This window comes from Equus caballus, chromosome 16, assembly GCF_041296265.1.
Source record: "Equus caballus isolate H_3958 breed thoroughbred chromosome 16, TB-T2T, whole genome shotgun sequence".
NCBI lineage: Eukaryota > Metazoa > Chordata > Mammalia > Perissodactyla > Equidae > Equus > Equus caballus.
Window position 1 is genome coordinate 64969222 of NC_091699.1, and position 14518 is coordinate 64983739.

Below are 14518 nucleotides of genomic sequence, written 5' to 3' on the forward strand. Positions count from 1 at the left end.
CCTTTTGAAACTTGTTCTTAAGCTTTCTTTTTTTTTTTTTTTTTTTAAAGATTTTATTTTTTCCTTTTTCTCCCCAAAGCCCCCCAGTACATAGTTGTATATTTCTCGTTGTGGGTTCTTCTAGTTGTGGTATGTGGGACGCCGCCTCAGCGTGGTCTGACGAGCAGTGCCATGTCCGCGCCCAGGATTCGAACCAACGAAACACTGGGACGCCTGCAGCGGAGCGCGCGAACTTAACCACTCGGCCACGGGGCCAGCCCCTGTTCTTAAGCTTTCTAATGTTGCTATGGTGGGTCTACAGCTGTGGCTAACATGCAGCTGTTAGCCACATGTAGCTATTTAAATTTGTTAGTTAATATTAAATACTATTAAAAATTAATTTCTTCAGTCACACCAGCCACCTTTGAGTACTCAAAACCACGTGTGGCTTGTGGCTACTGCATTGTCCAAAACAAAGGCAAAACATTTCCATAATTGCAGCAGTTTCTACTTGACGTTTGATAGAGCTGGTCTAAAGGAGCCTTTACTGGAAGTTCAGTTTAATCCTGTTACTAAACCTCCACCCTCCTGGGTCTCTACTGAATGCCCCGGAATTCAGCCAGGACTCGCACCACTGGCTCACCAGACCTCAAACCTCTCCCAGCTCTGTGAGGTCTCTGGAAATTGGTCAGTTCATAGATCTCCAAACTTTTTTTGCCCAGCCGCATGGATTTTCATTCCATGTACATGTGGTTTAGAATTCAGCAACAGATTTGAGACCCTAACGTAAATCTCTGGAGCTATTTCTCTGCATAGCTTCCTCCTTTCCTGAATTCTGCTCCACAAATTCCAGTTGCCTCAGCCTCCCTGAGCTCTAATCTCTGTTTCCTTATCTCAGTCTAAAACCATGATATTCTTGGGCTTCCCTCCCTACTCTGTGGTCTGGAATGTGCTTCTAGGCAGAAAGCTGGAGCAATTCTAGGGTTTCCTTCATTGGTTTCCTTATCTCAAGGATCATGACCTGCTTTTTCCAGTTGTCCAGAGTTTCAAAGATGTTTCACGTATTGTTTTCAAGTTTTCAAGTTTTTATGGTGGGCGGACTAGTCCAGTCCCGCATACCGTATCATGGCTGACAGCAAGTTTGCTCCCTTCGTTGTGACGATCATGGTAAAATAAGATATATATTTTATTTACTTTATTTCTAGACTTTTGTCATGTTGACATAAGTGCGCTTAGTTTACTTCTTGACTCATTATTGTTACTATATAGAATGAAATACTGCTTTATAATCATTGTTTTGGTTTTATTGGAGTAGAGTTACTTTCATTTTGAGGACTTTTTAGTATGATTTTTTTTGTTGTTTAAGTTTTTAAATTTGTGACATGTTAACCTGTGTCAAACCCAAGAAATGTAAAAAGGAATTCAGCCAAATCTTTCTCCCTTGTCTCCTCTCCATTCACCCAGTTACCAACCCGCAAAGAGTTAACCATTGATATTAGTTACTTGTATCTCTCTCTAGAGATGATTTATGTTTATTCAAGGCAATAAAAATATAGAGTCCTATTTTTCCTACCTTTTAAAATAGAATATCTTAAAGATCTTTCTGTATCAGACAATAATATGGAATGATAGGCAGAAGCATTAAAATGTTTCTAGGAAAAATGTTTTCCAGTAATTTTTCTCCTAGGTTACTAAAGTAATTCCTAAAAGGAGAAAAGGTGGAATTTTAAAACTTGAAAGATTATGATAAATTTAGGAAATAATTAAATTCAAAAGACCATGATATATTTGACAAATAGAATATGGCTTCTCCATTCCTCATCTGTGCATTCTGATCAAAATGGTGGTGCATCTGAGTCATAAGAACATTCAGTAACCAAACCAAGCTATTGAGGGAACTCACCTTTTAGTAACTGCATACTCTGCTTTGTTTCAGACATTATTTCACGTAGCTACATCACACGATTCTGGAAGTTAAAAATAGGGCAAAAGAAGAGAAAGAAAAGAAAATTAGGGTTAAATGTAGGCAGGGATGAGATGAAAAATACACCCACAGAGGGGCCAGCCCCATGGCGAAATCATTAAAGTTCTGTGGGCTCTGCTTCAGGGGCCTGGGTTCATGGGTTCAGATCTTGGGCACAGACCTACACCACTTGTCAAGCAATGCTGTGGTGGTGACTCACATACAAAACAGAGGAAGTTAGCTCAGGGTTAATCTTCCTCAAGCAAAAAAAGAGGAAGATTAGCAATGCATGTTAGCTCAGGGCTAATCTTCCTCACCAAAAACCAAAAAAAACCACCCTCAGAAGTCATCTGCATTGGTCACAAACCTAGTTTTGAGTGTTCTGAAAACCATATTTTAACATTTTTCAGCTTCTTAAGATAATAACAACTAATTGCTCAGGAGAAGTATAGCTGATTTTGTAATAACAAAGCTCAGATGAGGACTTCTTCTCAGGATGCTTCATAAAGAGGACACTATGAGGTAATAACTAACTTCTTTGTGAACAGATATCACAAATCTCCTGTGGCCTTGGTAGGCATAGCTGGTTAATGACCATCCAGTGTTTGATCACAGGCCTGTTGAGACAGACAATTTTTGCCTTCTGCTGAGTGCTGACGAGGCAAAAAGCCATCTAACAAAAGCTGATCTGTAGATGGTAGCATCATGAAAAGACAGCACACATGCAAGATTAGTGATAAGCCACTCAACAAGAGCAGGAGGTCTCTAAAAGAGAGGACAGAGGAGAATACATGACATTTGGAAACCACAATAGGACTCCTTTTCAGGTGGGGACATATTCAGATCAATCTGAACTACTTTGGCATGGGAAGAGACTTCTGAGAAGTGTGGGATAAGGTGATGAAGAGAGGTTACTGTGTTTAGGGAAAATGATTGGTAAGCTACCTTATGTAGGATAGTTAAAATACAGATGCACACACACCTCACTTTCATGAATTCAGCCTAAGCACTGACGCATAATTGAAAAATCAGAGTCAAGAGGCTTGCTCTTTGATTGAAGTAATCTGGGGACCGGAAGATGAGTAAAATGAGGACACCTGGTCTTCATGTAGTGAGTTTGAAGGAGGAGTTGTATATGCTTTGTATTAAGGTGCAGCAGAAAATTTCATTAAGAGTAGAATAGATAAATCAATGGTGGTATACAATGGCATACTATACAGCCACATACCACAATATGGGCGAATCTCAGAAACATCATGTTGAGTGAAAGAAAGATGCCAGACAGGAAAGAATACAGATTTTTAAATTCCGTTTACATGAAGTTCAAAACTAAGTAAAATTTAACAAGAGTATTAGAAGTTAGGATTATGGTTAACTTTGGGGAGAAGGGTGAGTGTTTTGACCGTTAAAAGATATAAGCGGTATTTCTGGAGGTGTGGGTAATATTCTCTTTCTAGATCTGTGTGGTGGTAAATGGGTGTTTGCTTTGAGAAAATCATGTGTGATTCATTGAACTGCACAATTAAGTTTAGTCTGCTTTTATCTATGTATGTTTTATTCAAAAACTAGCAAGGAAACTTGATTTTAAAATCAAATGGTCAAAAATATTTCAAAACTCAGTTTTTTAAATAAAATTTTTTTTAAATTAAGAATGATGTATCCAATTATACTACAGACACTGGGAAGGAATGTTAATGATTCAACTAGAACTTAGGAGAATGTTCTACAAACACCCTGTTTTCTTAAGAAAGATGTTACAAACAGAATGCCAGCTACAAATAGTTTCTGGCTATTAACTGAATAATTTCAGGTTAATTGTGTAATTTTACTATGTTTTTAGTGTTCTAATGGGAAACCAGATACAATTCTCAGAGTTATACACTAAGAGATTTATTTAGGACACTTCGTAAATGAAGGGGTTTTAGTTTTGTTTACAGATGTGTCTCCAGTGCTTAGAGCAATGTCTAGTACATAACAGGTGCTACGTAAATATCTGTGGATGACTGGCTGGGAGAAAGAGTAAATGCGTATTTGAAGGTGTGGCTCTGAGGAGAGAAGGTGGTGATCTTACTAGGGTGTGGCCAGCACTCTTACTTCATGTCTATTAAATGCAGTGCTGCAATTGTAAATAAGTCTTGGCCTACTGGGTATTTCGTCATTCTAGCTGCCTTGGGAACTGAGATGAGGCAGAGAAAAACAACACCCGCAAAGGCGAGGGTGTGGGAGAGCCTGGGTATGTGTAGGGAAGAGTGAGTGAGGAGTTCCTTTTGGCTGAAGGATGAGGGGAGGAGGGAGTTAATGATGGACAATAGCAGAAATCATAGAGTTGAGATAAGATGAATGGGTAATATTGAACATCAAACTGTGACTCTACAGCTTTCATTTGAACTCACCCGTGCTTGCATTTCATAGTTCCACTTCCCAATGCCACAGTGAAGGCCAATGAAATGACCTAGCCCCATGGTAGTGTCTGTACTATTTTCCCCAAACCTGCAAAGCTTTCCCTAAAATGTATCTGAGTATCTGGAGAACATCAAGATATCTAAAAAAAAGTACCTGATTGCTGTCATATGGTTCTAAATGCTTGAAAGTGTGACTCAGGATTCCATTCATTCAAAATGGATCTGCTTTTCAGTGGGTAAATGTCTGAAGGTTGTAGGGACCTTGCAGACTCAGCCTCAGCCTGGTCATCGCTCCAAATTTCAAGGCTTTTGAGTCAGTGAGACCGTGCTCTGGCTGGTTTGGCACAGTCTTCTCCATGAGCCTTAATAACTATCAAAAGCAATGTAAAACCATAGGTGCCTCCATTGGAATGCCTTGATTTTATGCATCGTAATGAAATGAATCATATACACTTAATCAAAGGGTTTTAAAAATGTAAAGCAAGCAGTACAAGCCCAAATAGTCCCTCTTCCATTGAGCGGTGCTGAATATGCAATTACATTTTGAACAATACGTATTCATAAATCAGGCAGAATGCTCATGAGAAAACAATCCTCTAATTAAATAAAAGGAGAATCAGTGTTTCTTGTTGCAAGGATTGTTCGTGGGATTAAAGGATTGTTCTCCAGCCCAGCACACATAATGAGAGACTTGGCTGCCTGCCTTAGAGTTCTGCAGCCCCCACCTACTGAGACTACCTACCCTTGAGACCGACTCAGCTTCACAGAGCAGGAGGAAACAGACCTGAAGGGGCTGGCCAGGTGGTGTAGTGGCCTGAGGTTCACAGGTTCGGGTCCCGAGCACAGACTTACACACCACTCATGAAGCCATGCTGTGGCAGCATCTAACATATAAAGTAGAAGAAGACTGACACAGCTTTTAGCTCAGGGACAATCTTCCTCGAGCAAAAGGAGGAAGATTGGCAGAGATGCTAGCCCGAGGACAATCTTCCTTACCAAAAAAAGCTCACACCTTGACCATCGCTCCCCTTTTGGTGTAGCAGTCACCCTCAGAATCAGCACGTGGCCCTGTGCGATTTGAGCACTATACAAAGGTGCTGGGCTGCGAGGGTCAGTGGTGGCAGGAATCCAGTCCACAGGCTGGTGCCAAGCCGTGCCCCGTGGTGCAGGGCTGTCTGTCAAAGGAGTGCCTTGTTCTAATTCACTTAAAGATGCTCTATGAACACACATGGGCCTGCCCGTCTTTTGTACCCAATGTCCTCTAGAGTTAGGACCCTCCTGCTCTACCTCATGCCCAATATCACAGCTTCGAGTACCCAGTGCCAGGACCCTCTAAAGTGGTAATCTACTCCCTCAAGGCATGAGCCCGGCACTCATCACTGATTATCTCCTGCCTGAACACCTCCTTTCTCCTACTTTTGGAACCTGTTACACTGTGAAGGCTCTGCCTGCTCTCAACGTCCCCCTGGACACATTCCCTTTCAGGTGATTCCCTGTTCTGACCCTGATGAAGCTGGATGTTGGGTTTCCTATAGGTGCAGTGGAGTATCATAATTTAATCATTTTGCACAAAAATCCAACTATTAGAGATCAGCAAAAAAAAAGGAAAATGAAGAAAACAGCTTATTTTTCACTTCCCGTTTCACTGAATAAGGGTAAGACCCAGGGTGAGCACACTTTCCATAGTGTGGACATCTTGTTATACTAATTATGATTCTGGTTTTAAAAATAATATATATATTTATATATAACATGGCCCTTAAATGCAAGGCAATTATCTCTTCTGGCACTCAACTAAAGACAGTATGCCTTGATTTCTTCCAGTGCTGGGAAAAAGGGTTGGATTTATACCATACTGGAAGCTATGGGAATTTGGGAGTATTTTTTAACGTTATTTTGATTGCATATGACTTTTGTCTTACAGTTTAGAGTCTATCCCTTGATATAAAATATGAATCTGTTATAAATATTTTTAGGTTTTCATTTACCCATTCTCCCTAAAGGTTTCCACAAAGGCCTCACCCCTAACACTCCTAGGCCCAGGAGATATTTTCCCCATTCTCCTCAGGATCCTCCTTGTTTCCACTAGTTTGTGTGATAGAAGCTCCACTCAGCAGAGTGTGGAATGTGTGTAGATTCCTTGTAAAACACCAGGTGATGTTTTCCTCAAAATGCTCTCTTTGGTCTTGTCTGAAGTATTGCCTTTGGGATGGGTCAGAGGGCTGGGGAGCTGGGACTGCAGTAAACCACAGAGGGGCAAGTCAGTCAGAGAAACAGAAAAGAATAGAGTTGAGTCCCATTGGCATGCACAGTGGCCAACGAAAGAACAATCTAGCAGCCTAATTATTCTGGACACAAATAAATGACAAATCATAGAACATTAAAGCTGGATAACGTCAATACATTAAATTAGCAATAAATTAAATTTAATAGTTATGTGCCTGCTATATACCAGGAAATTTTCTAGCTTTTTAGAAATTCATAGACAAATAGGCTCATCCTGCCTTGTCATTTTAGAAATAAGGACACTAAAGCCCAGCGTGGCCAAAACATATCAAATTACACGTAAGATACCAATGCACAATTGAAGGAAAGACTTTGTTTTGCAGAAAGATTTTTTTTTTTGCTTCTGTGTGGGAACATCTTTTTGTGTCTCTTCAATTCAATATCATCAAGTGTTCTCCCTTACCATCATTCTTTTCAAAGACTTTTTTTTCAGAGGAGTTTTAATTTCACTGCAAATAGAAAGGAAGGTACAGAGATTTCCCCTATAGCCCTGCCCCCACACATACACAGCCTCCCCCACATCCCTCACCAGAGTGGTACATTTGTTATAATTGATGAACCTACATTGACACATCATTGTCACCGAAAATCCATAGTTTGCACAAGGATTTGCTCTTGCTGTTGTGCAGTCTGTGGGCTTGGACAAGTGTATAATGACATCTATCCACCATTATATATCACACAGATTTTTTTTCACGACCTTAAAAATCCTCTGTGCTCTGCTTCTTCCTCCCTTTCTCCTTCCTAACCCCTGGCAACCACTGATCCTTTTTTCATCCCCATAGTTTTGTCTTTTCTAGAATGTCATGACTGTATGTTTTAAAAATTCTTAAATAATAGGATAAAATCTTCTGTATTTTGAAACATATTCAAAGGACACAATTCTTATTCTAGTTTACCCAGAAGTACAGCTTTCCTGCACCTTTGGAGCAGAGCTGCGTAAATTAAAGATTCACGTTTAATCGTCCAAAATAGTGGAAAGTAATCAAAAAGCATTTATGTGTGTTCTACTACACCATGTTGTCTCCTATAGAACGACTTTAAAAAATACTTTTCTTTAGGAATCACTACTGAGAATATTTCATCATATATACAGACTGTCATCAAGTAAGTGTTTCAGAGAGACCTAGACTCCCCATGCCTAGTCAACCCTATCAGACAGGAAGAACCTGCTCGTAAATCACAGAAATAAATCAAGCTCCAGCTTCATATCCCAAGGTCCTCTAAGACTCCCAAGGAAAATCCACTTTTAGACCCATCAAGAAAACGCTTAGTTCTCCCGAAGTAAGTCAGCTGCGCAGAGGCAGACTGGCTGCCTCCATCGCTGTATAGTGCAGAGGAGGCATCTGGGGCTCTGGGAGCCTGGGCGGAACCCTCTCTTGAAAAAAGCAGGCCCTGCCCATGCTTGGCTCGGGGACACGTACACTGGGAGAGGCTTGCACAACTCCAGAAGCTCATGCTCTCCAGCTGCCATGAAAGGTCAGGCTTGCCTTGGGAAGTGGAGCCAAGAATAGTTAGATGCTGTTCCACTGGGAGCCCAGCTCTCCAGAGAGGGCTATTCTGGGAGGGAATGCATAGTTTACAGCATCCAGACAATCGGGGCTGGAGTGTTGGTTGATGCTATCCCGAGCACCAAGGCAGGAAATGTGTCCTATTTCTGTAAGTACCCTCAGCATCTCACCTACACCTAGTACATAACAGGCTCTTAGTGGATGTTTTTTGAGTGAACAAACAAACAGAACTTAGTTAATCCCCAAATAAAAGATATACTCTAAATGCTCAAAATCTTTCTTTGTACAGAGTTCTTAATATAGCCAGTCAAAGTGACTGCTTCTTTGTTCTAGCTGTCAGCAAAATTGGGCCTATTATTAGCGTGGCCGTATATCGTTTCAGCTGGCACAGAGCTGGCACACTCTGGACCTTTAGCTCATCTCAGTGATAACCACAGGAAACAGTGTGCCTGCTAGTGCCCACAGAAGGACGTGCTCAGGCCTCTGGTTTCCCTGGGTGTGCACGTTCTTTTTTTTCCAAGTAGGATTTTTCAATTCAAAACATGTGACTTGAATTAGAAACTTAATAAACAAATAACATTGTCTCTCTTTCTTGCCTTGTTGTATATAAGGATAATGCTCTGAGATGATTTTCTTCTGGGAATAGCGTTACTATATTGCTATTGGGGTTAAAACCATTAAAGTTATTTTGTCTTTTTGTAGGTGATTCCGTAAACAGATCATGGAACATTAACTATGGAAGGCTCTTCGGATTGCACATAAGAGTGCAATTCCATTCACGATTATGAGGGCATAAGTAGGTTTGTGTAAATCGCAGTGGCTTTTAACATAATTTTTGAGCAATTATAGCCCAGTTGCATTTTGCTGAGAATGTTTCATTCTGCCTCCTGATTCAGATACACTGAATGGGCTTCCTTAGACCAGAGATTGACAAACCTTTTCTGTAAAGAGCCTGATAGTAAATATTTTCTGCTTTGCACACTATGCAGTCTCTGTTGCAATTACTCAACTCTGTTGCATGAGAGCAGGCATAGACAATACGTGGATGAATGAACTTGGCTGTGTTCCAATAAAACTTTATTTATGGATAATGATATTTGAATTTCATATAATCCACATGTCATGAAATATTATTCTTCCTTCAATTTTTTTCAACCATTTAAAAACGTAAAAAAGCATTTTTAGCTCATAGGCTGTAGAAAAACAGGTGGCGGGCCAGATTGGGCCTGCGGGCTGCAGGTAGTTGACCCCTACCTTGGACTCTCATTGCCTTGTTTTTCCTCAGTGGCTGACTGGTTCCATTCAGACCAGTCCCTGGCAATTCCACCACCTGGGGCCAAGCACCTGCTTGCACTACCCTTGGCTGCTACGGTATAGCTAGTCCTACCAGTCACATACCTGGAATTTCTGCCTCTTCCCGTTTTTAGAATAAGGTAAAAAAAAAAAAAATGCACTTTAGGTCATGAAGCTGGCATCATAGCGGCCATCAAAGGGCCAGAAGTCTGAAGCACTGAGAGGTTAACTTCCCATGGGACAAACTTGGACCAATGGGAACCAGCAGATGGGAGAAAGCCAATCCCTCTCTTCCTCCTGTCCATGGTAACACAGTTTCTGATACAAACTGTTCTGAGACTTCCCACCCAGCTGAGTATTTGCACTTGCTAAGTGGAGTACTGTGCCCAGGACATCACACATCTCCCAGCAATTGCTTCGTCATGTTTCCTGTCTCACTTTCCTCTTTCTGTACTCTTGTTGCCCTAGGTTCACCTTAGGTTTGCATCTCCCAAATAAAAGCATCAGCACTTAATCCTTGCCTCAGGCTCTATTCTCTAGGAAACCCAGCTAAGACACTCTTGAGCGTATAAACAAACATTCACTAAAAATTTCCCAGTCAAAAAAAAAAAAAAAGGTCTACCACTCAACGTGCTCAAAATATATGGCAGAGATTCCAAATTCAGCCAAAGCCAGATCACTAACATAAATGAATGAGACAATAAGGAGTGGTGGCAAACTGGAGACCCAGGTTTTGTCTAAAGAGGGAAGGCAAAATTCACCTTCAGTGATGATAATGCCATGCAGGAAAGTGGGCTCATTAGTCCCAGATCTTTCTATTTTTTAACAGTAGTTATCAATCTGGAATTTTTTGTGAATTTTCTTTATTTTTAAATGTTGAAAACTAATTTTTAAAACTTTAAATTCTATGTAGGGTTAAACATATCTGCCTATGGGCTGGAACTGATTCATGTAACCTCTGGCTTATAATCAAGGGAGGGAGAGCATCCATTGGAAAGATTATGAAATGTCTGAGAAGCAACCAAGGAGGACTAGGGAGGTGTCACTGACTAATGTAATGTGATGTCGGTGTGTCTCAGGTATGGCTATTTGTCTCTTGCCAGTTCCCCAGGGAAATGAACAAAGCACACCAGTATTCACATTTTAGGGCTATGTTCTGTTTCTTAAACTACAAGGACTTGGCTTGTGATTTTTGGAAAAAGCATGTGTTACCAGTCCTGGGATGGTGTTTATAATATGGATCGAGACAGGAAACAACAATTGACATCATCTTTTTCCAGTCACACACCCAGTGTTTGCCTCTTCTCTGTGACATTCCAGCAAGGAGGAGTCTTACCTGCTTGAAGACCTCTGCTGAAAACCACTCAGAGTATTTGATTTCATGTTTATGTCCGTGTGGATGTGAATATTACCTTCAGCTTACATTTATTTCCTCTACCTTTAGCTCTTTGACTTTATATTTATCCCCAGGTAACACATTTCAAATTTGCTCTATTTTCTTCGGAGTCCTTTATATTGAAAACAGTTATTCGGTCTCATGTAATCTTCCTTCTTTTAGCTTAAACCATCTCAGATCATTCAGTCATTCTTCCCAAGGCATTATTTCAAGTCTTTTCACTATTTTGCTAGTCTTGACTAAATATGTTCTTGATTGTCTAAATCTTTTAGAACCTGGAACCATAAATTGAATAAATATTATGAGAAAGACCTGATTAGTGTAGAATAAAATTAAATTATCAGTTTCCACATACAGGATACTAAATATTGATTAATTTAATCTAATACTGCATTAGTTTTTCAGGTCCCCACGTCACACCGCTGATGCATATTTGACTCAACTGCACAGGAATTGATTGTATGCATTCTTTTGAATTTGTACATTTTTATGAGTTTTCTTTATACCTGCTTTGTTTTATATTTCCAGCTATATTTTTCCATTGCTCCACTTACATCATCCACTTATTTTATTTTAGTGTACATATTTTACAAGTTACCTCGAATGCTTTTGGAAATAAAATGGAGTATAAAGACATAATATATAAAAAGCTATAAACAATCATTTTTATTTCTCAAAGCTACAGAGAGCAATGTTATTTTCTCTGAACCAGACTAGATTAAAGATTCGTATTTCAGTATTTTTTTGGCAGCCTATCAATTCATACTTGTTTACAGAAAGGAGTCCCATAAAGATGTCTGCTAGGTAACATGTTGTTTGTCTAACTTTCTATATGTATACATACATCGTCGTATATGTGTATATAAATATATGTGTCTATACATATAAAATGAACATACATTCCTTGAAACATTATCAAATTCAGAATCCTCCAGGTTTCCAACTGTCATTCTCATTGCTTTAGAATGGGTGTTTATTGCCATCTGCTCCTGTCCCATTCTTCAATTCTACAATTATATTTTCATGACAATTTTATTAGAAATCTCAAGAGCTTCATCTTGGCTATATCAAATCATCTTGTGAATAACTAGGTCAACTCCAGCACCAAGAAGATAGGCAGATTCTTTTCTGGAATTTAGATAGTATCAGGCAAGATTCGACCAGAGAAACAGAACCACTAGGAATGATATAGAACAAACTATTGTTTATGGAGATTTGACCTTTTTTAGTCACAGGAGTTATGTATGGCTGTCATTTCTAACTCTGGCATTGGAGTTTGAAGTCAGCAGAGCAGGCAGTCAAGAAGGAAAGACGTGAAATGGGAGAGAAAAACAGCAGACAAATCCAAGACTGTGGGCTGGAACCTGCAAGGACAAACTGGAAGCCCCATCAGCGTCTGTTTTGAAGCCTCCAACATCACTGATGCAAGTGACCTGCAGGAGAAATTAGCATGCTTCATCATATTGCTAAGCATGCACCTGACTTGGGAGCTGGGAACCTGAGGGAGGCGGTCTTCCTGGGAGCTGAAGGAGCTGTGCGCCTGGCTTCTGGCTGTGTCCACGAGGTGAGTCCAAGAGCAGCAATCACTTGCGTGAGCTGCAGCAGTGGCTGGTGCCCTGTGCTTGTGCAGGTACTGACCTTCAGAGCCTTCAAAAGACCTTTAGAAGAATATGGTTATTCTTAACTTCCAAATCCTGCCATATATGTTTCTTGTAGCCCATGCTAACTTGGAATTATGCAGAGGAAAAAAATCCTGATAAACATACTTCCTGCTTAGCTAAATTGACACAGCACCAGTCTGTCACACAGATTATCCACTCAAACTCCTTTTTCCCTAGAGACAATTTGAATTAAGAGTTTTATAGTTTTTCTTCCTGTCCTAAATCCTTGTCAGGTTCCTCCGGTCCACTTCCCAGTTCTGTCTTGGGGAAGGCAGGCCTGATGGCTTATTCCTTGGCTTTGCAGTCTCAGGGTCAGCAACAGCTCATGCTGTGGAGGATGGGAGAAGAACGCCATGTCGGAATCACAGGCTTTCCCAGATTTGGCTGTTTCTCCCCATCCCTCCTTGGGCTGGGGCTGCGGCATGGTTCTCATGGTAGTTCCCAAGTAAACAGCCCTCACTTCCTGGCTTTCTCTAATCAAGGTGGCAGGGGGGATGTGTCCACCTCTGCAGCAGCCTTCCTGTGTTGACAACACTGTTTGTTCTTCCCATCTCCCTAGGGAGAAGTCGCCTTATCTTTTCTGTGCAACATATTTGGGAAAAACACATTTTTCTCTCTTAAAGGAATTGATTATTGTGCTTCTTGAGACTAAAAAGAAAAGCCTTTCTGGACCCAAACACTGACTCAAAGAAAAAAAAAAATAGTCTAAATTCCTCTCACATAGCAGGAGAGAGGGCTATTTTGGTGGTGATTGCTGGTACATTTCAGATCATTCTGTGCACTCAAAATATAACGTGTGTGAGTGTGAGTGTGAGAGAGAATTTGAAATATTTTCCAAGCACCTGACCTAAATTTCTTGTTTTAAATAGCCTCAGAATTTATAGGTATCGCTTGAGATGCTCAGGGTTTTGATGGTAAACTTTAATGGGCACTTAAATGCAATTTAATTAAAAATTATCTCTGCACAGAAGTTATTTGTGTGAGGAGGTCCTAGGCTTAGGCCCATATACTCAGGTTTATGACAACGACCTTCGTGAGAAAGAAGTTTTAAAACATATATATATATATGCAATTGCAAGGAAATTTGTCAGTAACTCTGTGTTTCAACTGTCTTTTTTTTAACAGGCAACAAAGAAATTTCCTCTACAGAAATTTCCTCTCAATAATACAATTCTATGTGCAGAACTATTGGTCTCTTGTCCTTCCTTATCTTTTCTGTGAGGTTAATTATGGCTACAAAATTGAAGACAGGGTGGGTCTGGGTCTTTCACTGATTAGAATAATGTATGTTTCCCTCCAAAAATTGCATTTACAGTGAAGCTATTTGTACATTTTCATTTTTGAGAAAAAGTTGGTGAATCACAATCAGTTGTGTGCACCTGTGTGTGTGTTCAGTCTTATTGTCCGTGAAAATATTTTCTGGTCTCAATGTTAATTAAATAGGCATTAATAGAATTATTTGCTGTGTTGAAAGCATTAGGCTCTATTTGGAATCAGAGATGAGTCCTCAAGAATTTCCTAAATTAGCTGGTGAGAGAGTCATGCAATTAACCACAGTATAAGCAGAAAGTACTAAGTGCCGCAAGAAGGGTAAACACAATGTGTTTTGGGAACTTAGAGAAAGGAGGAATTAATTCTCTGATTTGGGGGATTGGAGCTTTATTAGGTTGAGTCAAGTTGAGTTCAGCTTTGAAGGAGAAGAGATGGATAAACTGGTTTCAAGGAACACATATTAACATTGGCTGGACCAACAGCTCTTGTTTCATTTTTTATAGACATTTCTTCATCATCTTTTTCCTGTATTGGAATATATTGGAGCACTGCTTGGGGGTGTTTTGTAAGCCAAGCTGTAGATCATAGGATAATAGCCATGTCCAAGATGTAATACGCAGAGCTAACAAATATTGAGCACCTACTCTCTGCCTAGCACTTTGCAAGGATTTTCTCATTTTACTGTCACAACCATTCTGCAAGGGAGATACTGTTAATACGTCCATTTGAGAGACATATTCAAGGGACCAGGTAAC

At 40.1% G+C, this 14518-nt stretch overlaps 1 long non-coding RNA gene across 1 annotated transcript; it reads left to right on the top strand.

The window, feature by feature from the left end:
• Nucleotides 1-12059: 12059 nt before the first annotated feature.
• Nucleotides 12060-13676, top strand: LOC138918074 (uncharacterized). The gene is made up of 2 exons (XR_011427014.1): nt 12060-12394; nt 13617-13676. It is a non-coding gene; the product is annotated as an uncharacterized lncRNA (long non-coding RNA).
• Nucleotides 13677-14518: the final 842 nt, after the last annotated feature.